Source organism: Neolamprologus brichardi, chromosome 1 (genome assembly GCF_056152115.1).
Source record: "Neolamprologus brichardi isolate AB-2024 chromosome 1, ASM5615211v1, whole genome shotgun sequence".
In the NCBI taxonomy this organism is placed as follows: domain Eukaryota; kingdom Metazoa; phylum Chordata; class Actinopteri; order Cichliformes; family Cichlidae; genus Neolamprologus; species Neolamprologus brichardi.
In genome coordinates, this window is record NC_142104.1 from 39,226,873 (window position 1) to 39,253,377 (window position 26,505).

General features: G+C 39.1%; 1 protein-coding gene and 1 long non-coding RNA gene across 7 annotated transcripts in view; one reads left to right on the forward strand and one right to left on the reverse strand.

Annotated features, from left to right (window-relative positions):
* Positions 1 to 6,942: 6,942 nt before the first annotated feature.
* LOC148106480 (uncharacterized) lies at positions 6,943 to 8,613 on the reverse strand. Its single transcript, XR_015719419.1, has 3 exons — positions 8,079 to 8,613; positions 7,735 to 7,915; positions 6,943 to 7,362 (listed from the first exon to the last, which is right to left on the reverse strand). It is a non-coding gene; the product is annotated as an uncharacterized LOC148106480 (long non-coding RNA).
* Positions 8,614 to 9,647: 1,034 nt separating this feature from the next.
* The window catches only part of LOC102790254 (C-myc promoter-binding protein-like), an 85,987-nt gene continuing 69,129 nt past the window's right edge, over positions 9,648 to 26,505 (forward strand). For all 6 annotated transcript variants that reach the window (XM_087841819.1, XM_087841824.1, XM_087841831.1 and 3 more), the window contains exon 1: positions 9,648 to 9,872. The gene's annotated coding sequence lies outside the window, so the exon portion shown is untranslated. The remainder of the gene's footprint in view (positions 9,873 to 26,505) is intronic.

A 26,505-nucleotide genomic window follows, 5' to 3' on the forward strand; every position in this document is an offset into this window, starting at 1 on the left:
AAAAGGGAAGTAACCCTTCAGCTCTGTAGCCTGAAGGCTTTGGCCCACTCAGGGCATGCTGACGGGGATTATAACATCCAAACAACAACATCCAAGCTTTAATTTAAGGGCTAAGTTCATATTAATTGAAAGACAGTTTTGGGAAACACTAGTACAGCCTTATAGCATCTACTAACATTTATATGCGGGATAAAGTTGAATAAAAGGCTTATTGAAAAGATCTAGGTATTTCTATAAGTAATAGTGCAATATAACACCCTAATTAAAAGTCATGGGTCTCTCATTTAATAAGCAGTCAGATTTCTCAAATATTAACATACTGCTTTACAAGTCGGAGGCTGCATTGATGCACTATGAATGAAATTTGGTTATGTTGCCTATTTGCAGAAAGTTTCATTATACAAGGTAAAAAGGCAACACATGTAGAAGAGGATAAACACAAGCTAAAAGGATTTTTTTAGACAAGGAAGTCCACAAGTTCCCTTTTATAGCTCGGTTATGGTGCAAAACAGTAATAAAAGATTCATTCCCTAGTTATTTAACGAATAATTTATAGCTTTTTGAAAAGGGGTGGTTTAATAGAGACTTGTCCTCCTGAAATATCAAAGTTTCAAAGCAAAAATTCAGCACATTTCAGAGATTTTGCAGTACATGACTGGAGTTTTCTCCATTATCAATTATTCATTATATTAAAATTTGTATTTCATCTCTCTCGCTTTCTTTGCATTAAAATAATAATAATAATAATAATAATAATAATAATAATAACAAAACATTTTATTTATAGGCGCCTTTCAGACCCTCAAGGTCACCTTACAGTAACACGTAAACATACCATAAAAAACATAAGAAAAATGTATATATAGCAAACATGGTAGAGAAATTTTAGACATAAACAGTCATAAAAGTATAAAAGCAAATATAAAAACTGAGCAAGGTAAAAATGGCCTAAGACAGATCAGAACAGATGAGTTTTGAGTAGTGATTTAAAAGTGGTGAGACAGTGTGTGGTCCGGAGAGCAAGTGGAAGTGCATCCAAAATCTCGGGACAGAACAACTAAAGGCTCTGAGTCCAATGGTAGTCAGGCGAGCAGGTGGAACTGACAGAAGGGAAGCTGAAGAAGAGCGGAGTGTACAAAGGGGCGAGTATGTATGGAGAAGATCGGATAGATATGGAGGAGCAAGGTTATGAAGCGCTTTGAAAGTGAGAAGCAGGATCTTGAAATTGACACAGAGGTGAATTGGGAGCCAATGGAGCTGTTTAAGAACAGGTGTTATATGTTCAGTGGATCTAGTTCTGGAAATAATACGAGCAGCTGTATTTTGAACCAACTGCAGTTTATGGAGGGATTTATGAGGTAAACCATAGAGAAGACAATTACAGTAATCCAGACGAGATATGACAAGAGCATTGACAAGTATGGCGGTACTGTGTGGTGTGAGTGAGGGACAAAGTGAGGCACTTACTGTGGCTGTATTGCAGGCTGGCGAGGATCTATATTTTGCTCTAATTTAACCTGCATGCTCTCTGCTCTCATATGGTCTTGAGGATGGATTCAAGGTGGATTCAAGCCCTGACATGGCAAAGGAAACCCACTGCAGCCATGGGCACATTTATGATCACAGGCCACAAGCTGTTAATCACCACTAAAACCATTAGCTACTGTATCGCAGGCACCAGATAGTCCTGTTCCATCTGTTATCGACAGGCCGGGGACGTTTAAGTTTTAAAAGGTGTAGAAGATCTGATGATTACTGTCCCTGGGCGGCATGTTTCAAACTTTTACAAAATAATAAACTGCTGCTTCATCTCTACGTCATTGTTTATGCTTGACATGAATTACATTTCTTTAAAAATGTTTATTATCTGTTGGAGCTGTGCTTGGCTGCAATAGACAGCAGATGGCAGCAATGATTCATTACCAAGGCAGTAAAAACTTGGCTTAGTTACAAACAATATCCCCCCATCTTAAATGATTAATACTCTGTACTTTTTGTGGCATGGGCCATATTATGGAGTTGACTAATATGACCTTTTTAGACCTTTATTGTTTTACACCTTTATGAATACTCGATGCATTAATTTGCATGATGGATGTTCTACTATTCACTCGTCCTTTTATTTTGCCAGTATAAATTTGATAATAACTGTTCTCCATTTCTAGTTTGCAGTTTTAATTTACAAGCCTATATGACCTTATAATGATAGAACCAAGTCTAATTTTTCAAACAAGTGTACTTAAAATGAGTCTCTCCTCTTGTGCACAATAGGAACAGGCAAGGTTAAGCCACTCCATTATACACATCACGCCCCAAAAAGTACAGTGTATTTACAATGTAGGATGGAGAAGTATTGATTGTTTTTTTGCAAAATTCCCAAGAAATTAAGTAATAGCTCACAATAACTTTGCATTACTTAAAATTACTCATGCAGCACTTAAATTTGTTTGAACCTAATCATTTCCTTATATTCTGCTAAATATATTCTTCTCATCCAACATCAGTTTCTGACCTCACAAATGTGCTTCTGGTAGAATGACAAAAAAAATCCCACAAACACCCCTAAACCTTGTGGAAAACCTTCACAGAAGAGTTGAAGCTTTCACAGCTGTAGCTGGGTAGCCCAACTTCATACTTAGCCCTATGGATTAAGAAAGAGATGTCACCCAAGTTCTATCTGTGTGAAAGCAGACAGGCAAATACTTTTGGAAATATGGTTGTGTGCCTGAACACACCCTATTAGGGATGTCTGCTTAATGACATTGTATGGAGCCATGAGTATACAAAGCTAAAACGGAGCTGTAGAGCAGTCTGAAGCATTTGGTTTTCATGGATTACTGTACTGACTTTATTATGCTTAATATGAAAATCCACCACTGTAACAGTATATTTATCACAAAAAAGCATGGGTTCCCTTTGCTTTTGTTTTAAATTCATTTAATATGTTCCTTTTGTGTAAATCAACTCTAACCATCAGCTAGTAAGAGTCTGGAAGAAGACGTCAGGCGTTTGGTAGTAAAGATAAGTAAAGCTCCAGTTAATTTTACACTTAGACAATCATGTACATATTACTAAAGGACTTGCATTGTCTAAACAACCAGAAACACATCTGCATTCAGATATTCATAATAGCTCTTTTAGTACATTTAACTTCTGACAACACAAACTAAAATGTATATTTAAGGAATTTATGACTCTGCATGCCTGTGTGGGAATACTTACTGCCAGCTCTCCACCCACACTGATGCTGAGCAAACCTCACACCTACTCACAGCCAAGCTGTTTCAGCCAGTTTCATCATATATCCTGCCCTTCAACACAAAGTAAAGTTGAAACTGGACTGATTCTGAAAATGTTAGGCGCTGGCAAAAGACGTGTAAGTGAAGTGTCCCTTACAATCAATGAAACAATTGAAAACTAATTAGAAATTTGAGGCTGTTTGAAGAAAGTGTCAGCTTGCCCCATTCATTCATTAGTTTTACATTTCCAGTGTTTCATTTGAACCCATGTGGGATAATACAGTCCCAGCATGCACTGGGGGATAACCTCTGTGACTATCTCAACAAAAGAGAAAATATATCATTGCATGCTAGCAAATTTACAGTCTTAATCTATCTACATTGGGTATCTTCAAAACATCATATAACAGACCCAAGGAAGGACCACAAAGAGCTCATTATGCTATATAAAGCAATAGATGCTATATTAAGCTTTACTGAAGCCAGCAGCACTTCAAATTCTGTTCAAATTGGGCATGGAGAAACCTAAGCACAGATTTTGGCTCCAGCAGACCATAAATGCCTGTTTTTAATGTAATATTTTCAATGTCCCTGATTCAGCAAGTAAAAATTCTACAGTTTGCTGCTTTGACTTAATTCAGCTCTATGTTTACATATTTAACAAATACGTATGAAACAAATACTTTCTGAGTCAACTTGGGTTTTCCCTCTAAGGCTGACAAACACAATTATCAGACAGCACCCAACTACCTGGAGTTTTATGTAGAGTCTTACAATATTTGTTCTGCTTTTGTTGTTAAATTTCATTTTGTATCTTGGAAAAACTAATTTGTAATCTTTCAATTTATTTAATGCTGACATACGCTGTAGTGCAGGTATTCCCTAATAACGCTTGCTTTTGGAGCATCAACATCTACTATCGCACAATTTCATGTCCTGTTTTAACTAAGAAATAAAAACCTGACGAGTCCTAATGTTCTAATGAGTCACATTATTTTAAATATATTTTGTAGAATTTGAAAATGACAAAACATTCTGGAAAAGCTGGGCTTTCTTATATAACTATGTATAACCATTACAACTGTGAAACACTTTTCTCAGTGTTGTTTATTGTAAACTCCTCTTTTGATCTCTTGTTTTTAATCTCAGCTCTCACTTACATTAGAATGAATGAATTCTAATCTCTTTATTTTGAGATTATGTTGTTACATTGTAGGTGGTTGTGTTGCATGCAGAGATCTCGGGTTTGTGTTAAGTCATGCTCTGACATTTGTATTGACCTTTGTTACCTAAGTGCATCATATATGACCAGTACTTCATAACGAAACTATGTGTTTTCCCTTATTTTTATTCTGTTTTGCAGCTATTTCAGAATTTCATTTCAAAAGCCTGCACTGCACATCTTGAACACTAACTTTTTTACTTGCCACAGTGCATACTGAAATACAGGCCCCATCAAAAAGAGGTACGTAAATACATTTCCCACATGGCACTGCTTCAAAAGTCACAAAGCTTGTTTTTGGATGACGTCCAGCATCATACTTTTGCTGCTTGGAGATGAAACTGCAGTCTCCTCTTCACTAATGAACTCTCTGACATTCATTAATCACTGTTACTGTATCAGGTAGAAAAATATTTCACATGCATTTTCCTTCTTTAGCTTCTTATCCATTTCAGATCTAGCCCTGGATAGTTTGGTGGTTGTGACAAAATGTAATCTTTAAAAGCGTACTATTGGTTTTAGCAGCGCTTTCAACACTGTTTGCTTGTAGTAACTGGTAGTTAGTAGGTAACAGGTAGTTATCTCAGCATGTACAATATGAAAGAATTTTTACGATGAAGAAACATACATGCAAAGCTGGATTTTATTTCTCATTAAAAAAAATGCTGTACAGTCAGACACTTAGCACACTGAGCCCAATATAGTTTTAAGTCATTGTGAAAAATGTCATTATAAATTCAAATTCAGCCCCTTAACACAACTAAATGTCACTTTGCAGCTGGACCATGTCCTGTTTTATTATACTTCCATGGACACAGATAGCGTCACTAAGTTATACACTTCTCAAGTTGATCTATCCCATACCCCCTAACAAAATGCACTGCTGATAATATTTTTATAATACTTTATCTTAAATGCCTCCTCAGTGAGTAAACTCACAAAGGGCAGTGGGCCTACACAATATACAGCAGCAGTACAGCTTTATTCATACTCAAATCTAAATGTATGCATTGATCCAATTCCTTAGGAAATAATTATTCAAACTACAGTGTAAGAAACATTAGCGTTAGCAACCAATATCTTTAGACTGATCATTAAAAAAACACTCTGCTATGACAAAACAACCAAGAACCAGCCCACACTGCATGAAATCCTATCTTCTGCTGTAAAAGTGCATTTTGTACACATGGTAATGTTTACAAAATATAAACATCACTCCATTACGCCACTGTGATGCCACTAGCATGTTTTAAAACTGCAAAGCTGTTAAAACTGACTTGTCACTCACATAGTAGGCCAGCCATTAAGGATACCTTTAACTACCTTCATTTCTCTAGTGGTGGCTACCATTTATAAAATGAGCATTATATTGGATTCAATGATACTTGAAATGATCAATTTGCATCATAGATTTATCTTACAATGCTTATTAAGGTCAAAAACTGGGATCTTTTCCCAAAGTCTTCTGTATAACTGGATTTCCTTTTGACACCAGAGGAGTTACCTGCTGCTGGCCCTCAGAAAAAAAAAGCAGGTTAAAGGCATTTCAACTGGTTTCACTTGTCAGACCCGGAAGCTGCATCTATGTGTTTTATACAGTTGATATTTGTAGACATCAGTGTCCGTTTGAATTGCAGCCTTTATTATCCTGTTAGCTGCTCTTTACCATCACTTCACTCTAGTTTATCCACTACCTTGCGCAAGACCACCAGAAATGGTGGTCAGAAAGCTTGGACAGCTTGAGCTTGGTTCTACCTGAGATCTCTTCCTCTTAAAAGGGAGTTTTTCCCTTTCCACTGTCACCTATTGTTTGCTCTTCACTTTTCACTATAAATCACCTCGAGGCAATTGCTGCTTGGATTTGGTCCCAGATAAATAAACTTTAATTGAATTTTGAGATTTTAAACTAATCTAATTTATTGATTAGATTCTGAATTAAGTTTTAAAAAGCAGTTTTTAGTAATGTTTTTTAAAATACTTGTATTATTATCGTTAATATTACTGTTATTGTGAGTGCCTTTCTCTTGTTTTGTATATATTCATCTAGTTTCTATATAGCCCCCTTGCTTGTATATATTTCTCCTATTAGTCATTTATTCCTCCTGTCTTACTATTTATATCTTATTCCTGCACAGTTGGTGTGGAGCAAGCAAAATAACAATAAAGGAACTATCCCAGATAGCAAGGAAACATTGAAACAACGTTGAGTCAATATCAGGCGACGTCATTGAACCAACGTTGAAGTGTGACGTTGACCTAATGTCACTCTTGCACCCTTTTTTAATGTTGAAACAACGTCAGGTTTTGATGTTGAATCAATGTTGAAACCTGACATTGAAACAATGTCAGATTCTGATATTGAAACACTGTTGAGCTATGGTGTTGATTTTCCACCTCTTTCGCACAGTTGCTTTTTATTAAAACAACAGTTAAATCATGACTGGAAATCTACCTTCCTTTATAAGTATTTTAACCAATACTAAACTACTGCATGTTTCCATCAATACTTAAACCACCTAAACACATAATTGTACTTATTCCTCAAATTGGACACCCTTTATAAAAAAAACAACAACAAATGTCTCACAATGTATCATGTCAATATTAATATCCTAAAATAAGAAAGCATTGCATGTGATGTAACAGAGAAAAAAAATAAACAAAAAAAAGGTCAATAGGCATGTTTCGTTTGCTAAATACTTTATTAAAAGACAGTTTCCTATTTACATTTATATGTTTCACAGAAGTTTGTAATTTTTTACTCTGGGATGGGGATGCATGATGTGCGTCCTGCACCACCCATACCCATACGATCTGGGGCGTATCGGAGCCATTTCTGCACTGCTTGTGCAAAGACAAACTTGGACATAGAGTTTGCCCCTAACTGCTGCGTCAGGCCATCTAGGAAAAAAATACACACACACAAACACAAAAAGTGAATTAGAGCACATGAATAAGCTCTTGTTAACTGTCTTCAGCGGGGAGAAAGTATGTAAACTCCTAGGCTGATAAACATGAAAGTCACCAGGCGTAAATCTGCAAACTGCCGCATTTGATTCCCAAAGAGCTATGAGCGGAAAAAGTGATAAGTCTTAGCATGGTGTGCCGTGTATCCTTTAAAACAAAATAAACATGGGGTCCTCGGGCTGTACAACTACAACCCGAGGACTAAACAAGCCAAAGACCAAAGACTCCATCTCCAGATTAACCGGACATGAAAGTCTTGTTATTAAGAAAGACAAAGTAATATAGCAAAAAAACTGTAAAGCTTACCACCATATATGCATTTGCAGAGCGCTGTATCTTTAAATGCCATTTTTTGCTTTGTCTGGTCCTTGGTTTTTTTCCCTGCCCAGTTGAGTACCGAGGCCAGCTCGTTTGTAATGGCATAAGCCATTACACGGCGGACTCGCACCTCCAGTGTGGTCCCTCCAATCAAGGCAAAGCGTCTCACCTATAGACACATTTTAAGAGATGGAATTAGCGTGTCTCATGTCTTAAATGTGTATGCAAGTGCTTGTGTGTTTAATCAACAGGCCGTTGTTATGTATTTAAATCACATCTGACAGCTATTACACTTTATAGTTACAAAGTGTACATAACCTTTATATACTTACCATTGCCTTATTTGCCTCTTATGATTGAAGAGCTGCCTCTGCATTGTTTAGCTCCTCAATGTTGTGCAAGGGCAAATCCAGAGGCAGTACCCCAGCATCTACCGATTCATTTCAGCAGGGATGGCGGATGGCTCTGACCTCCTCACGGAGTTCGTTAACAGCTGTCGTCAGGTCTGACTGCATAGCTAATATCTTTTGTGAGGTCGCATCTGTTTAAAAAAACAATTCCAGAAAGATTAATGGCTTAAGCAGTGAGAGGCGAAAAACTAATAAATAAATAATAAAACGCAGTTTACGTGTGGACAAAAGGTGCAAACGCAAGGTAGGTGAGCGTGCATCGTAAAGTTAGGTGAGCGTGCAACGTAAAGTTAGGTGAGCGTGCAACGTAAAGTTAGGTGAGCGTGCAACGTAAAGTTTGAATTGAGTGCGAATCGAAGCGGGTGCTCTCCAATCATTAAAAGTAACAAAGTCATTGAACACATTTATACAGTTACCTTTACGTTTATCAATCATATATCACAGATTTACAATTTTTTGTAGTACTATGCTAAAAAGCAACTGTAGAGCGAAAGTCTGGGTCAAGCGCCGAGGCGACGGCAAGAACAAAGGAACCCTCGAAGCGTTACAGCTAGCTAGCTAGCTTTGTAAGGGAATATAACGGAAAAGTATGAAATGAAAATGTTTTCTTTGTTGACTTTGTTCGCAGTGCAGTTTATTTGTTGCCGGATTGTAAGATGAAAGTAGACACAATTTCGGGCTCCCAAATTTTGTCCGAAACTTTACATTAACAAGTTTGTTTGTTTTTTACTGTTATTCAAATGCAACCGTGGAAATAACGAATAGAACAAAAGTCATTCATTCTTACCTTATATTAATCGTGGTGCAGGCCAGTGCAGTGCATGAACTGATGCCTTCTCCGGTCAATTCCGCTGAGAGTAAATCTAATGTCCCGCTCTACCGTACAAGACAATGGTTACCTGAAGGGATGTACCACTGTGAGAGGGGGGGCTATGGAATAGTCCAAGTGGTAGCAGCTTTAATTTCCCGCGAAACCATAAATCAATGGTTTTTCAACGTGATTGTTGTCACCTTGTCAACTATAAATAGATCAACAATCAACGATGACAGAACAACAGTGAATCAATGTTATTTCAATGTCAGTGTCAGGTTTCATCAGTATTTCAATGTTGTTTCAACATTGGTTTTGTGTTGAAATTTCAAGCATGACGATTCTGATGGTTCAGATGGAAAATCAACATCTGTTCAATGTCTCCTTGCTATCTGGGATTCTATTCTATTGTTTTGTAATAATTTTTCTATTATTATTATTATTATTATTATTGAAGGTAACCTATTCCACAGAGGACTTTAATTAATTAATTAATTTTAAAATATTCTGTTTTTACAGTGTGATGATAATGTTTTTCACATAGCAGTAAAGTCCTGAGTCCACCTCTGGTCAGTCTCTTATCGTGGGTCTCCCGGGAATGACTGCAAGTCACTTAAACGTCCTCTGAAGTGACAGAAGCGCGCGCGCGCGCGCGTGTGTGTGTTGGCGGATTCCCATCACAACCAAGATGGCGGCGGAGCGGACAGCCGGCTCGGCACAGTGAGTGACAGGAGAAGCAGCCTCGGTCGGTTGGACAGCTAACAGTTAGACTCTGAGGTGGAGAAAAACACAATAACAACACATCCCGCACCGTTCATCTCACCTTCTGTAATGCAACAGCGTCGTTAGAAGCCAGACACCGTCCGAAGTTGTGTGTGAGGACTAATCTGACGTTCACAAGCGGGGTAAGTGCGAAATGATGAACCGTTACCCTGACTGGCTGCTTGGCGTGTTGAGGGATTTACCGAACGGCTGCAGGCTGCTAACTTAGTGCTCGAACAAGCTGGAAATCCCTTATGCTAGCCCTGTCACCTAATTCGTGTATGTGTTTGTTGACATTTGTTTATGTTTTATCTGTCAATAATGACAATTCACTCTCGCAGCTTTTGAGCCAATACGACTCCCATGCTTTCCCCGCTTCTCGACATCTAGGTATGTGCCACAGGTTGTTTGCACTCATCGCTAAAATTTGGGAACATTTTAGTCACCGTGAACGAAATAACAGCCAGTCAAAGCACGTCAAGCCTCAAACGATCCGCTGAAATGTCTGATTTACCCCACGAGCGAGCTAAAAATAACCCAAAACACTCTCCGTTTGCACCCCGTTGCCTGAGGATATTTTAGGTTGTTCGGCTTTGTATGAGGGGGAGGGGGGGGGGGACACCTCTCATTTAGCCTTGCTGTTAAGCAGTGGCGTAGAAAGTGCACGGACAGTCTTTTCTATGTTTTATGTGAAGGATTTGCAACCTGGACCGGAGGGTATGTCAGTGGTTTTCACTAAGCTGTGTGGTGGTGAGAGATTTCATGACTGGTGAAGGGTGATGAGAGTGTGCTAATGCGGGTTTGCAAACGTGCAAGTTTGATGGGACATGTTTGCTGTTAATGTGCAAATCCTTACACGTATTTCTGTCAGAGAAATGCTGTCAGACCCATACCAGGAGTGGTGCTGGTGTAGTCTGTCAGACATCAGACAGGAGCAGCAGTGGCAACCACTGGGGTTTGACATTCTGGAGGTCTACCCCCCCTCAAAAAAAAAAAAAGAAAATCCCACTTACATCCTTTCCTAGTGTTTTTCCATAGCATGAGATGGACAAGTCTGATCAAATCACACATGTGACAGAAAGCCTGTCGTTTGAAAACCTCTGCTCCACATACCAGAAAGGTAACCTGAACTGTAAGCCCACATATATTCTCTTTGCTCTGATATGGGACATTTCTCATGGGAATATTGTGTTGTTGTGCATCCTGTTGATAGGATGTTTATATGTCGCCTTATTACCTTGCAGTATGTGCTCAAGAGGGCAGAAAGGTACCCTTCTGGAAGAAAATTAAGTCGTAGTTTAAAAGAAGGTGCTGTCGCCTGACACAGAGGAGCCGAACAGCATGCACCAATTGCCTGGATTGTTGGAGTGAGCTGCAGGGTTTACAGCCAGTAAAACATCAAAAAGGAGCAGACAGCTAGACAGTGTACTGACTAGAGTTAAAGCCCACTGTCTGTAAATAACTGACACACAGTGCTCTCTCTCGTGGTGGTGATGGTTGAAATACCCGAGGCACAGGGTTCATGTCATTCCCATCTTGTGTAATTCAGTGAAAACAAACAAAGTGAGGAAACAATTTGACTTGACAGAGTTGTCAGTGACAGAGTGTAGCTCTAGATGCCTGAACTGGAGAATCTGCTTTTTTGGCAGAGTGCAAGTCTGACAATTTAGCCTGTTGCAGATTGATTTTTTTTTCTTTTACATTTTCAACAATTTCTGTCACAAACTATGTGTATCCCTGAAGATACACTGTTAGCACTCTCACAGAGAAGCCTTTCTGGGGTTCACAAACTGTATGGAAAAATCCTGTTGATCACTCTCCTGGGTTTATTTTGTGATGTAAACACAGTGAAGATTAGAGGCTTTTAAGGATTTGCTACAGTAAAGTTAATGAATAAACAGAAGGTTGTTGCCCAAAGTGAGTTTCTTCAAGTGCCTGGGACAGCACCTTTTCACTAACGATAATGCTGACGTAGAAGGGTTACTAATGAGCCCCCAAATATTCCTATAATTATATTCAGCTTTGAGATGTTGGATTCAACTGTGGCTTATACAGTTGGATAGAGTTATAGCAAGGGTGGCTGAATAGAATAGAGAGACAGTGAACAAGATGCTGAAAATAAATGACAGTCACGCTTTTGAAATTGTCCTCTCCATCTCTCTGGTGATTTCTGCAGGACTGTGAATTGATGCATGATAGGTGAGTCTAAGAAGGAACTCTTTGACTTTCAAAGAGAAAAGATGTTAATGAAGCAACCTGACCCATGTGAACACAGTGCACAAGTTCTTGCACGTGGACAATATACAACACATACTTTAAAAAAAATGTTGTATGCTATAGTTTCCCTAAGAATATCAACAATGAATAAACACTTACATAAAACTATTTAATTCAGTTCAGTTGTATTTATATGGCACTAAATCACAACAACACATTATTCTAGGTGTTTTACATTGTAAGGTAAAGACCAATAAAGACAATAATGCAGAGAAAACCCAACAATGAAACCACCAACTATAAGCAAGTACTTAGTGACAGTGGGAAGGAAGAACTCCCTTTTAACAGGAAGACACCTCTGGCAGAACCAGTCTGATTGAGGGGCAGTCTTGTGTGGTGACTGGTTGGGGTTGAGGGGAGGGCACAATGTGGAAGAAAGCCAGAGATAAATAATTACTTATGATTAAGTGCAAAGTGATGTATAAATACATGGAGAGGGAAAAATTGTGAGTGAATAAAAAATGCTCAGTTCAGTGCATTATGGGAAGCCCCCAGCAGCCCCGGCCTATTGCAGTATAACTGAGGGAGGATTCAGGGTCCCCTGATCCACCCCTACTCTGTAATCTTTATCAAAAAGGTAAGTCGTAAGCCGAATCTAGAAGGTAGAGCAATCTAGAAGGTCTGCCTCCCAAATCTAAAGTGAGGGCTGGTTCCACATTCATGAATGTAAAGATTTAACAGAGTCGCTTCAGTATTCTTCAGTATTGGCTGATGTTTGCCTCACTGACTGCCACTGACCTATCTGCAATTTTGTTACAGTGGAAAAAAAAGTCTTACAAAGAACTTACCTAGTAATTTATCAGTCACAAGTCATCAGCCAATGAGCATACCTTGCATAGTCCACCATTAGAAACACCAGTTGTTTTAACATGTCACAGAGTATAACCTGAAATGTAAGACTGAAATGTAAGGTGTTTACAGTCTTATATAAGACTGCAAGTCATGGGTATCACCCATGGGTGCAGATTTAAGGCATTTCTTTGCTTGGTTTTTCAGAGCCCAAAGCTACGTCCATCTTTTATACTATTTAAATATACCATTCACATTTATAAATGCCATCTTATTTCATATTATTTCTATCAATATTTCACCAATATTCAGTGGTTACATATATTTTTCCCCATGTATCAGTGCATGTTTTATAAATGTTTCATTTCCAGCTGGCAAAAAAAACTATTTAGGACAGTTTTTTTTTTTTTTACAACAGCCAAAAAACATCAAGTCAGTGAGTATAGTCAGATGAAGGATTATTGGCAGCCAATAGGTGGTGGATTAGCTTTTAGATAATCAGTGTGCACAGTCTCTAATGTGTTGGTAAAGAAAATTTGCAGCATGTGGTTGGTTTACCAAGCATGGGCTCTAGGTTAGCTTTTTAGTTCAGAGATTGGTCTACACTCAGACCCTAATAAGAATCTAAAAACAATAAGTGTCCGTGTGCAGCTTTCCACTTTAGCTCAAGACAACACAAAGGAAGTAGGTGCCATCTTTTGGCTCTATATTGCAATTGTACTTTTTGGCATTTTATGAAAAAGTTCAATTCTTAGGAAGGCAAACCACTACATTTTTTAATGTAAGAGGATAATGTTTCCAGCTTAATGTACAGAAGCCAAAAGAAGATGCAGCTGGAAAAGAAAATGCTGCTGCTATCAATGTGCACATTGAACAAGTGAGAGTAGGATTACATGTTCCCAGGGAATACCATCCACAAACACTAATTAGCTGTAAGCTCAGACTCGTTGTCTGCAGAGAAAAAAGGCAGGATGTATCCTCAGTTGGTGGGTGGCATCTGGTGTTACACTAAAATTTGGGAACTGAGCTCATAGCACCCAGGAAAGTCATCTGTCAGAATACAAAAATTCATTTCTCTCAGTTCGGATGCTGGTACTTTTTCTCCATGTAAAGTTATCCAGCAGTTGGCTATATGTGTAAATTGAGCTAATCACATTTCACTACAGTGAGAGTGGAGAGCTGGAAAGGTACTCAGGCTGAAGGGGTGGGTTGTGAAGCAACAAATTGCTTCTTAGTGCTTTTGCTTCAATTTCACAAAAATATAAGTGAAGAATTATGAGAATATGAGTGGAAAGGCAAAATAAAAAGAAACACAATGTTAGGCAATTGCCTTTTTTGTTATGAAGGTGTTGTTGTTGTTTTTTTTGCAAAAGTGGCAGACCCTTATTTCAGTACATTTTGCCTATTAAGAAACATATCTGGTCTAACATGATGGTTAATGTAGTTTAGTCAGGACAACTTTAATTAAAAAGATTATTTGTATCAGCAGTAATTTATATCGCCAGTATGGTTCTATAGAAAGCTGGAGTAGGGAGATGCTGCAGCAAGACCCAAGCAGTACAGAGCAGGCATTCATGACAGCAGATACAACACTGTTATAAGGTAAAAGGAGCTGAGCTGGGGGTGGGTTGCAAAGATACTTGCAGATGCACAGTGTCTCCAGGCAGGGCTAAGCAGCTTAATATCGTAGCCTATATGAGATTCGTCACTTGTATAGAAGTATAGAAGTGATGACTCAGCTGATGTTGGCTGACAACACACACACACATACACACAGTAATGCTTAAAAATAGCGCTAATTTATATCAGACTAACATTAGAGAGGCAAAAGTCAGTCAGTCAGTTAATAATACCGGCTAATTAAAAGATGATAGCAAACTGCATGTTTAGTTTTCGTTTTATATGGATGGGCCTGCAATCACAAGCGTTAAAGATCTGTATTTTTCTGCTCTGTTCCACTTTGAATAAACTTTCCCTTTAACAGATTGAACTAAAACTATGTTGAGCGTAGGCTTGCCACAGTCAGTGCCTGACCAATGAAGGCTGTAATTTTATGGTTCTCACATTGTTGTGCTGCTGCTGCTGTGTTGCCTGCTGATTTCACAAGGGTACAAGGTTATTCTCCCAGTTTCGTCTCAATATTCAGACCTGTGCCTATCAAAAACAATAAAGATGTTACTGCCAGAACTCCAGAACAAAACTGCCAGACTCGAAAGTGAATAAGCTGAAAATCAAAAAAACATGAAAACAATAAAGGTATGCAAACAAATGCATGTGACTTGAAGACCAAGTCAGACCCTTAAGAATGCTTTTCTGCCAAACAGGGAATTAAAAGATCAGGCTGGGAGACAAGGCAGGTCTGAAAGATCAGGTTTCCTGGAGACATGCTATTTAATTCCCACAAGGCTCTGCATTAGCACTTCCTTGTGATAATACTGTACACAGAGCCAGGAAGGTAACATCACATATAAGACTGCAGTCAGGGGCAAGTGATTCTAGTTTATACTTTGATATCTGTATATTAATCTATGATCTTGAAATTCATTAAAGCTGAGAGAGTTCTTTCACCACCCCGCAGCTATTTTTTCCCCAGTTACACTTCATGCTTAAATTGCAGCCTGCAGTTGTTAGCATGTCACCAAGATGGAGAGCAAAACCTGTCAATGAAAGATAAGGTGTGCAGGAACCTCGGCAAATGGGTTTATCTGATATCTAAGGCACTATTGCCAAAATCAGACTGCAGTGAAGCATTTGATAAGTGGGACACTGAGTGCAGAAATAAAGACATGAAGTCACTTCACTATTCACTGGAACCACACAATGTGGGGCAAATTTATTGATTAAAGATTGGCAGATAAAGTGGCTTGACTAAAATCTTGATCAGTTCTTTAGCTATTTGCAGATATAGTGGTTAAAACTGAAGGTTGAAAAAAATATTCTGAACTGGGTTTAGATCTGAATGTTTTTCAGGAAAAGAGAGGATTTTTTTTAAGTAAGATGTGTATTACTGGCTTTTGATTAATCAAAATTAATCATTTAAATCTGCCCCTGATCATCAGAATCAGTATACCGATGATCCATGAATATTTGACCTCCCCAGAGCCCAAACCACAACATTATTGAAGCAGTCTGGTGTCAACTTAAGAAAGAACAAAAGTCAGCCATCATTCGAGATGCAATTTTGAATGTCCTTCAAGAAGCCTTGATAACATTTTCTGAAGACTACTTAAAGAAAAGACAAGAATCCTGCCTAAGAGAGTTCAGGCTGTTTGGAACAATAAAGCTCTTCATACCAATTATTTACTTCCAGGGTTTTCTGGAAAAAATATTTTGAGCTCTATTGTATACAGTCTACATGGAGACATGTTGCGACACTTCCTTGTGGCAATACTATGAAAAAATGCTTTCTCAGACATGTGGCCATCCTTAGTTTAGACTGCTATTTAGTCTGTCTTTGTCTGTTTTTGCCTCATAACTTTTCTCCCCCTTGTCTATAATCACATATTGAGGTTAATAGTATCAGCTGCCAGCAGGTAAAGTCTGTTACTGCTGTGTCTCATGCTGCTACATCCCCATCCATCATGGCTTGAGTTTAATCATCCATAACGAAAGCATCACTGAGAGGTTGCCTTAAACTTTAGCTGCATTTTAAAAACATCCTTTGAAATTTAGGTCAAGACTTTGCACAAAGTTTTTCCAGGTACTTGCTATGCTCTCCAATGCGTTTATGCTGAGGCACCTTACAGTGCCATTAGCATATTCATTCTTGGTATAGGTTAGTCACAGCAGGGCCTAGATTGCTAACCTTGCCACAATAAAGTCCACAATCTGCGCCACGGTCTGTCGCTGTGCATTATGACTGGCTACTTTATGGACACATGTAAAGTATTTGTGAATAAAATGTTGCTTGAACACGCTTCTCCTGCTTTGTCGAGTGCCTAATATGGAAGATTTAAGTTGATATCTAGACGTTATTCTGGAGGCCTCTCTTTATTGAACAAAGCAGCACATTTTTACATTCTTTAACCTTGATGCTTGTTTGACGGTATACTTGTTGTGTGCTTCAGAAGCTGATATGGTTTTTATTCTGTTATCTTTTTGATAGCAGGCACAGGAAGTCCCATCTCTGTTCTTCCTGTGGTGATAATGTTGGAGGATATAAGCATTAAAGTGAAAGTAAATGAAGATTTATGGTGGAAGTTTCTGTGGATTCAGATGCCTAATGAAGCTATAACTGTACAGTAGTATAATATCAACTGACCTTTGAGATGCTCTTGATAATGATCTTGCAAAGAAAATAGAACTTTCATAGCAGAGCCTCAGTACAAACATAAACCAAGTCAATTACAGCAAAAAAAAAATCTGTAAATGATTCTACAATAATTCATTCATCTAATATCCTACAGGCAAAACAAAATTTATTGTGTCAAATTAAGATTCCTTTATTCAAACAGCTTCTGAGGCTTCCGGCTTGAAACTTTTGATTTCAAAATTGGCATTGTAAGTCACACATCGTATTTAACCATATAACTAAACGTACTTATACAATAACCTACTCTAACAATAATTACAGTAATGCAGTATTCATGACAACCTGTGGGGCTAGTTGGAATCACACCACACCGTTTATAGCTGTGAGGTGATCTTTGTGGCTTCTCATGGATCATCAGTCTATCTGCAGGATTTGAAAAGTGTTAAAAAGAATTATGTCTCGTCTTAAGTAAGTATTAGTTGCATACACACTAGAAGAGATTAGCAGCAACGCAGAGAGCAGATACTGGGGAATGTCACTGAAATTCAGCAACTTGTAGCGGTGATATACGAGATAACCCATGTATTAGCTATGCAAAAGTCACAAGCATAGAGTTAAACTGCACTCAGCTTTAAGCGTAGTGGCTGAACAAATAGGAGCCAAGGATACTGCTGATTCACAAATGATGTTGACAAAATAAAACAAAACAAATAACAAGTTTCCCTGTGCAAATGTATATTGGAATACGCACGGTGTGAGCCAGCTATCAGCTCTGATGTAGAACAAGCCAGGTCATATGTGAATGGGGCTTTTGAACTGTGCCTCAGGGAGCAGTTGAATCCTTTTTGGTTTCACTCAGTCACCAGTTGATGTTTAACAGTTATTATTAGCATGCCATGAAACTCAGTGACTGTGACCAAGTGTCAGTTTTAGTGTTCCAGGTTCAGGTGACCATAAAAAACTGTTATCATTGTAATTGCTTCATATACCACTGGATAATGCAAGAAAAGAATAACCCCAGGCTGTGATGCATCCTCTGATTTTCCATCATGAGTTCATACTCATGATGGAAAATCAGGACTGTGAAGTGTTATTAAATGTATTCAGTAATGTATTAAAAAGATATAAAATGGTGTTTGAAAATTCAGCGTATATATAACTCCTGTAGAAATCTTTATTTTGCTGCAATACAATATCTGCTCTTTATGTTAACTGTCAGAGCCCAATCCTCCATCTTAGTGAATTGTAATGTTTTAACCTCCATTTGTGTCCAGTGTAATGTGTTCCTGGCTCAAAATAAGAGTTTAGGATCCTCCATTTGTCTCACTCTTTTTAGCATGTACTCGCTAAAATAGGTCTGAATAGCCCTCCTGGCTTTTGTAATTTTGTCCACCTTTTTTTCTATGTGTATGTCAACTTGGAATTAAAACAAGGTGAATGTCTGTGCCTGTTTAACTAAATGATGCCTCTTTGTATATTGCTGATTTTATTAATCTCTGAGGGAAAATTTGTTTGAGCTTGTGAAAACAAAAACCTATTTGCTGCTTAAACATGCAAACACACAAAAATACACCAATCTGACAAATTGTCACCTGCCTAATTAACAATACACTGTGTTGAAGAAGGGTTAATGGATAGCAGCTATCTCTTATGCATAATGTCTCCTCTCTGTACACACACATACACCCATTCACTTAGTCTAATTGCAGTTTAAGTGCATGTTCAGTGCTAGCTGTTTAGTAATTACAGTGACAGTGATTCCAGGAAGAACGTGCTTATCTGCCAGTGTGGAAGGTAGTAAATACATTCTGGACAAACTTAAAATGATAAAGTTATTCATTTATTGGTGAGTATATGGTTTGATATTAGTTTTGGTGATTTGTATTCTTTTGATTGTTCTTGGAGTAGGAGCACTTGTAAAATGAAGAAATGCCAGCATCTTACTCAGGGGTTTCAGGTGTTTACAGAAACATGAAACCGTTCATGTTGAGTTTCTCCGAGGCTGGTCGACAAGGTTAGGTAATAAGTAAGGTGTAGAGATTACAGTGGACGTGGAAAATGCTATTTCTCACAGAGGTTATCTTTCCTCCGCTATGTTACACGACCTGAATGCAGAATAGCCAAACGCCCACCCCTCTGGACTTAACTAGAAGCAGATGCTCGACTTCCTACTGGCTTGTGTTTATGTTCTCAAGCACATTCCTTTTCACCTCCTCCACGTGTCTGCCCTGCTGTGGCTGTCTATGCTAGATGTCTATACAGCTGGAGCTGGTGTGCAGAGGCTGGCCCAATGGAGCCTCAATTGACAAAGGCCCTTTTCGCCAGTTTCATTGCTAAGTCTGGACAGCTGGAAATCGTTCCCCTGTCACGTTGCCTTAAACTAAATCCTTGTGCAACGCCTGTTGGGCCTGGACAGCTTATCGAACTCCTCCCAGAACTCCTATTGTGATTACGAGTCAGCGAGTTTGGGCTGGGAAGCTTTGTCTATGTCTCTGGCTCCACGCCGGTCATGTGACCAAGTTTGAATGTTCTCAGCCTGTGGTGCTTTTCTCTGATTCTTGATTACTGTCAAGAATCGGACAGAACCACAAAACCCAGATAATCTTCCTTAAGCTGAGTCACAGCACAAAGTACCTTTAAAGCAAGTTAACCATGGCAGTACTCACAAAGACAAATAGCTTGCAAAGTCTTGGGAGAAATCGAGGCATTTGTGATAAATGAACCAATGTCATGTATAATTCAGAAATGACATAAATACATTTTCTAGTGCAGTGAGGGGCTCCAGTGACCTTTAAAGAGATTTGTGGCCTAAACAATCTCTACTTTTTATGATAGGAGGAATTGCTTGGACTTCTCTCTCACTGGGCGTTTACCTCAAGCTTTCCTTCCAGGTCAGTCTTGCCAGGGGCAAATTAGGGCGGCCAGCGAATTAAGATATTTGGATTAGGCCACTTAAATAGTGATGCAGTTTTTCATTCATACGCGCCAGCCGCCATGTGAGTCACAGCTCTGCATCTTTTGGATGCATCTCCCGTGGGGAAGTCCAGTGATCTATGCATTTTAAAAAAGTCCACAGGCTTATACAGTATTGTATACAGTAAGACTGTTTTGTTCTGTTATGCCTAGTCAGCACTTTAAATAATCTCTATTTGCTAAAACTGGAAAGCTGTAAAAAAAAAAAAAAAGTGAAGTTCATGTCTTAGGCTACGTTCACACTGCAAGTCTTAATGCTCAAGTCTGATTTTTTGATCAAATCCGATTTTTTTGTCTGCTTGTTCACACTGCAAATAAAATATGACAGCAAACGCGCTCTAGTGTGAACCGTTCATGGCCCTCAAAGCGGCTCGCATGTGCAAAAGAAGACGTCAAACACAACGCGCTCTGTTTAGACCCAGACCAAACAGTATTGTTTGACTGATGGCCCTTAGTATAAAGACTTGTTTCGGACTTTACATTTCCCAATTTTGCTTTAAGTTATAAAGCTATTTTGTTATTTACAAATGGCCTAATAATTATCCTTATTGCTGTTTTAGAGAGGAGCGGTGCTTCAAATTATAGTTGGAAATGTCTGTCAGAATCTGCAGATTATACAGTACAAATAAAATGTTCACGTTTCTCCACCGTTGTCTTCCCAACAGTTTCACTAACATCTACACGGGATGGCCAGGAAACGTTTGCGATGTCTTTTTGGGTGCTTCTCCGGCGCTGATAATTGGCGTCTGTCTTGTGTCAGTGACGTAAAAGATGGATTTAATGCAACATGACCATTCAAACAGCAGTCGCTTTCTAAAACATCAGATATGTATCGGATTCAGTACCACATACGAAAGTGACCCAGATCGAATTTGAAAATATCGGATTTGTGCCGTTCACACTGTTATACCATTATCGGATATGGGTCGCATAGGGTCAAAAAAGTCTGATTTGATGTGCTTTCGCCTGCAGTGTGAATGTAGCCTAAGTTTCTGGGCTTCACATCTTGGCAGCACCGCGTTTCATACTCCATAGATCCTCACAGCCACATTTCACTGATGGCTTCATGAAAACAGGAACTTAGAAATAAACAAATGCTTCTTCCTTCTATCACCTGTGTTTCCACTGCTACTCAGTCAGCAGTGTCGACTTCTTCTATTCTTAAAATATAGGGCAGGCAAGGAAAACAATTGAGGCTCATTTCAGTGGGCGTCGGCAATAGTCCTACATATGCACTGTATATAAATGTAATCCTTATGTAACGTTTGCCTTGATGTGCCATGATACTACTGCTTTGGCTTGTATTTTTAGCAGACTGACAGCATGGCAAGGATGAGTGTCATTCTTTGGCCCGTCATGTGTCTCTGTAGTCATTCAAACAGGGAGGTGACACTGCAGAGCCCTCTGCTTTGCGCTCATGTAACTGAAATAAATTAGGTCAGCATCTTTTTTCTGTTACATTTTTGTAATAAGTGTGGAGTTAACTGTACTTAGTGAGTGATCCATGAAACAATACCCAAGTGTGGTTTATGTCAGTTGAGTCTCATGCAAAATCCTCCTGGGCCAATAAAACAGCGGTGAGAGGCAAGAAACAGGATAGTGGTTGGACTGGTTGACACTCTGTGCTATTCCACCCTCTTTTATACACGGTGCACTGGTTTGTACTGTTGCTCCACAGTAAAGAAAATTGTGTATATTGAACATTTTAGCTTCTGCTTTTTATTTTGCCTGTGAAATGCGACATGTATTTGCAGTTACATAGCATTTTTCTAATCTTACTGACTGTTCTAGATGCTTTAGACTGCATAGGTTTAACCATACACAATCCTCAGGAAGTAGTTCACCATTCTCAGTGCTCTTGTTGTGTTTGGATCACCACCTGGAAGTCCGATCCTTATCATTTTGTGGCAAAATGGCAGCCCTTAAACTTGTATGTCAAAGTTGTCGGGACCCAGATTTGGTAAATAGTGTAGGTTCTGTGTGGTGATGGTGTTACTGTGAGAGGGCACACAGTGGCATGTGCCACAGTTTGTGGCTGTACGCTTATGCACATAACTTCATATTTGCCGCATGTCTTCTTCATCCTGTCTGGCACCCCGTTAACCTTTCCACACATAGACACATGTGCACTTTTAAAGGCAGAGAGAGTTGTAAGGTATGAAAGTACAAAAGAAATGTGTGTTTGTGTCCCACTGCAGATTTCATTTTCAAGCAGCAAACTGCAGGGTTGAAAAAATAAAGTCGGTGCTTAGCTCTATGTGAGGCTGTGCAGTAACAATTTAAACCATTTACTCAAAGGTTCAGTGTTGCAGTGGTTTCGTCCTACTTTACACTGTCATCAACTTCCAAGTACATGTTTCTGAAAGAGAAGTGAGCACATGCTCCACATCCTGTCCTCAGAGTGTTTCACCAATGTGTTGTAATGTGAGTGTCCCAGGAACATTTATGAGCCCGCTCTGTGTGTTGGGCAGGAAGTTGAAATGCAGACTGTGGTCTTGGACTCAGGATGCAGTGCAGATGTGTGGCCCTCGGAGCGGCTTTGGTCACTCTTTGTTTAACCTGTTCTGTTCCCATTGATCGCCACCGCCTCAAGGTAAATATAACAGAACAGTCTCGACGCCATCTAAGTAATGGAAGGACCACCTTCTGCCTTTGGCCAGACATCTCTTGGCACAGAACATCAGCGCTGCACGCTGTGGCAGCCTTCTCATTTGTTTCCCACAGTGAGAAAACAAGGAGGTATGATGCATTTTGTAATTCGAGTGTAAGAACTAGAACACAGTGAACACAGCATTTTCTCGCCATCTGTCAATAGCTGGAAGGGACAACCAAAAAAAAAAAATTCTCACATCGGCCTTTGTTTGCATATAAGCTTTGCTCATTGCCCCTACAAAGATCATTACATGATGCCAATAAACACCCAGCTTTCTCTACCCATAACAGCCCATAACAGCTAAACCTAAGTTAGAACTACTCATTAGGTTAAAAAGTCCTGCTCCATCTGCTTCCACTCTCCAAACTTTACTCCAAATCATTTAATATTAAAAGAAAAAAAAGATTTAGTTGTTTTTTATGTCTGTGGTTCTTTTCTGTCAGTACAATGTCATGCGTCACAAAGAAATGTTTTGCGCAGATGTAAGAGGAGTCAGTGAGGCCAGAATAGGGAAAGATTTTATCACTTTAATCTCTTCTCAACTTACACTGTTCTTGCATGATGAGGTGAATAAGAACAGTCCCTCGCACTGCTTTATGTAGTTTTAGTGGCAGCTGGATCCTTGCTCACGTAGCATCACATAGACTAGAGCTGGCAGCTTTTTCACCTTTTCCCCTGAGCCAATGCATTTATACAAGCTGACACACCCTGCTAATTAAACCTCCCTTCCCACACCCTCTTACTGCATATGGTTGGAATCACAGGCCTTGTCCAGTTGAATTATTCACAATTAAATTGAGCAAAACTCTTGCAATGAGATGCAACCAATTGAGAAATAGTCCCTGATTGTGTTGCCAGCTAAGGGAATCTTTTTTTCTTTTACAGAAATGTTGGCCAACTGTGCAAAAATAGGTCTTATATGAAAACCTTACAAAAAACTGTATCTGCTCACAGTTCTCTCACCTTCTGATTACAGCTGTCTTGAACCAAGTCTGTTTTTGTGGCTTTTCACAACTTACCAGGGGAAGAGTGAGACTGCCGGTAAAGGCATTGTTTCACATTGACCTGCAGAGATGGGCTTGTGCTAGCGAGGCAGGCTGAGACTACATAACCACAGTCCAAGGCTACCGAAAAATCTGTCTAATGTAATTGTTATAATTCTCACTAGTATATTAACAACAGCAGTTCCCTGGGTGTGAGTTAAAACACTGTTTCTAAGCACCAGGATTATTTTTCTTTTGACAATAGCTGCAACCATTAAGTTAGATAATGGATCTTACTAGGCAGCTGCTCCTGTTAGCATTTTTACATATATAAAAGCACCTTTTAACTATAAAGCAGTTAAAAGTTAAAAAGGGAATAAAGAAGCTGGCGAATTTGACATCTTAATACAGTTGGATTTAAAAAAATTTCTGGCGTTATTTGCTAGTTACATTGAAAAGTAACAGGAAAGCAGAGGGAGAGAGAAAGAAGGGAAAGGGCCGTGGGTCAGATTCGAACCTGGACCCACCTTAGCTTCTAAAACAATGTAGCAGTGCATGTTAAATGATCCATTTTAAGCGAAGATTCAACATCTGGTCCCTTTAGATGTGCCACGGTCTCACCTCACACTATTAAGTGTTTTGGTCTTTGGCTAAATGCAAATACACTTCACTCTGTGTCACTGATTCCACTAGGTTTTTTCTTCTTCTTTTTTTCTGTTTATGTGTTGTTGTTTTTCTTGAAAATGGGCACAGCAGTCTTTAAATAGCAGAAAGTCAGTAACCACTGTAGTGCTGGATCAAAGTAACATAGAACTAGGGCGATTAGTCGACTAGTCACCATTACTTCTACTATCAAAATCGTCGAATAAGGAATAAGTAGTAGGATTTAAGAGTGTAATAATGGACTGAAACAGAAGATGGCAGCACTGCATGTACAAGATTGCCAGCTGCCGTTAAACCCCGAAGAAGAAGAAGCTGTGTCCGGTATGTCACTACGCGATCCGTACCGGAAATCCGATCGGTACCACGCATGTGCGAAAGGTATCTACTTCCAGCCCAAGCATTTTACGATAGTTACGGGTTAGAGTATCTGTTAAGATGTTAAGGATATTAAGTATCGCTTAAATTGTTTGCAGTAATGAAACATTTCAATATAATGTAGACAAAAGCGAAAAATAAAACTATAGTTACGGATCAGGACTCCCCGATCCTTACTGCGCACGTGGAAAGTCGGACCATACAAATCGGGTCTACCCGGTCCATACCGCGCATGTGCAGATTTATTCTTCTTCTGAAGACCATTAAACTTGTCAGGTAGTGATGTCCAGCAAGTGAAAATGCAAGCTCCATGAACACGCATAGCTATGGATTCCAGCTGTGTTTGTAGTTTTGCGAACTTTGACCCCCACAGAGTCAAATTTTTCAGTTCAATCAGCTGCAGTTCGATGTCCTCTGTGTCCAGTTAATGCGAGACAAATCCAGCTGCTCATTAAAGCTTTTGGTTTGATCAGAAAAGAAAACATTGGTCCATACACCTGAAAGTCCCGAAAACGCATTGTGAATTCTGTCTCGAGTTTTTGGATGTATCCATGAATTTTCCGTGGTGCTGATGCTGCGCTGAGCGGAGAGTTCCTGAAGCATTTGAAGTGTCGGAATGTGGAAATTTCAACATTGATTGAAATAACTGCCAGCTAGCAATGTCGCTCTCACCGGTAGGCTAAGTTTTTTTTAGCCAATTACAAGTTAAATCTGGTAGTTGGGGTTGTTAGCTAAGATACCGTCATTAAGAAGCTGCAAACTAATGTGTCTATGCAAGCGAATTTGCGATGTGCACCGCTGGCCCGGCCATTTATTTTTTAATGCACCCTCTCAAATTAACTCATTGCGTGTCGTGCCCAGAGCTGGACTGGGACAAAAAATTGGCCCGGGCATTTTGACTAAAGACCGGCCCACCAGGTATTATAGGAAAAGCCATAAAGTCTTTGAATTAAAACAAACACTGTTGTGACAGTGATGTACACTGTCTTGTTGGTATATGTATGACTTCTATACATTTTTTACAGATACAAACTTTGGTTGTAAGATTCAGATAATTATTTATTAAAAGCGAGACATTTGAAATGAGAATAAGAAAGAAAAGTATTTCTTTGTGCCCCCATTTCCCTGTTAATGCCCTACCTGGCCCCCTGGCAAAACTTTGCTAGACCCGCCCCTGCACAGTTACCAGCTGTCAGCTGCATAAAAAAGGATCCTGGTGTTATTTGTCTCTCAGAAACAGTTCATAACTTCACACATCACCTGTTCAGCTCTGATGATTCTGTAAGGACATCTCCTGGTTTCCCTCTCACCAGATATCCAAACCGATATCATGACCAGCAGCTTTTACAGCTGTGGCTCCAGCAAACATCAGCTGATACTAGAAATTAATATTAAATAAATTCTAACAAAAGCTGATCAATCTTAAACATGCAGCTGTTGTTTAGCGCAACAACATGGTTTCCTCTTTCTGGTGCAAAGTGGGCTTAACCTTCCTCTTGTGTTAGGGTCAGCACCGACCCATTTTAAATTTCAAATGCATAAAAAAATTACATACATTTGTTTATTGTATCAAGGCTTTTTGACTTTGTCTGGAACATCTATTTTTACAAAATAAAACAAAAAAAAATCTTTTCACTAAATTACAAAATGCCCTAGTTGAAATTATGACCTTTGTGTTGTTAGGGTCGGTTTCGACCCAGGTATAATATTATGAGTATAAAGCAATAATTAAAGCCAAAACTGAAATCATAATTTCACTGTCAGTTAAGACACTGACAGCCAGCTCCTCTCCTAATCATTTGAGCTTCAGG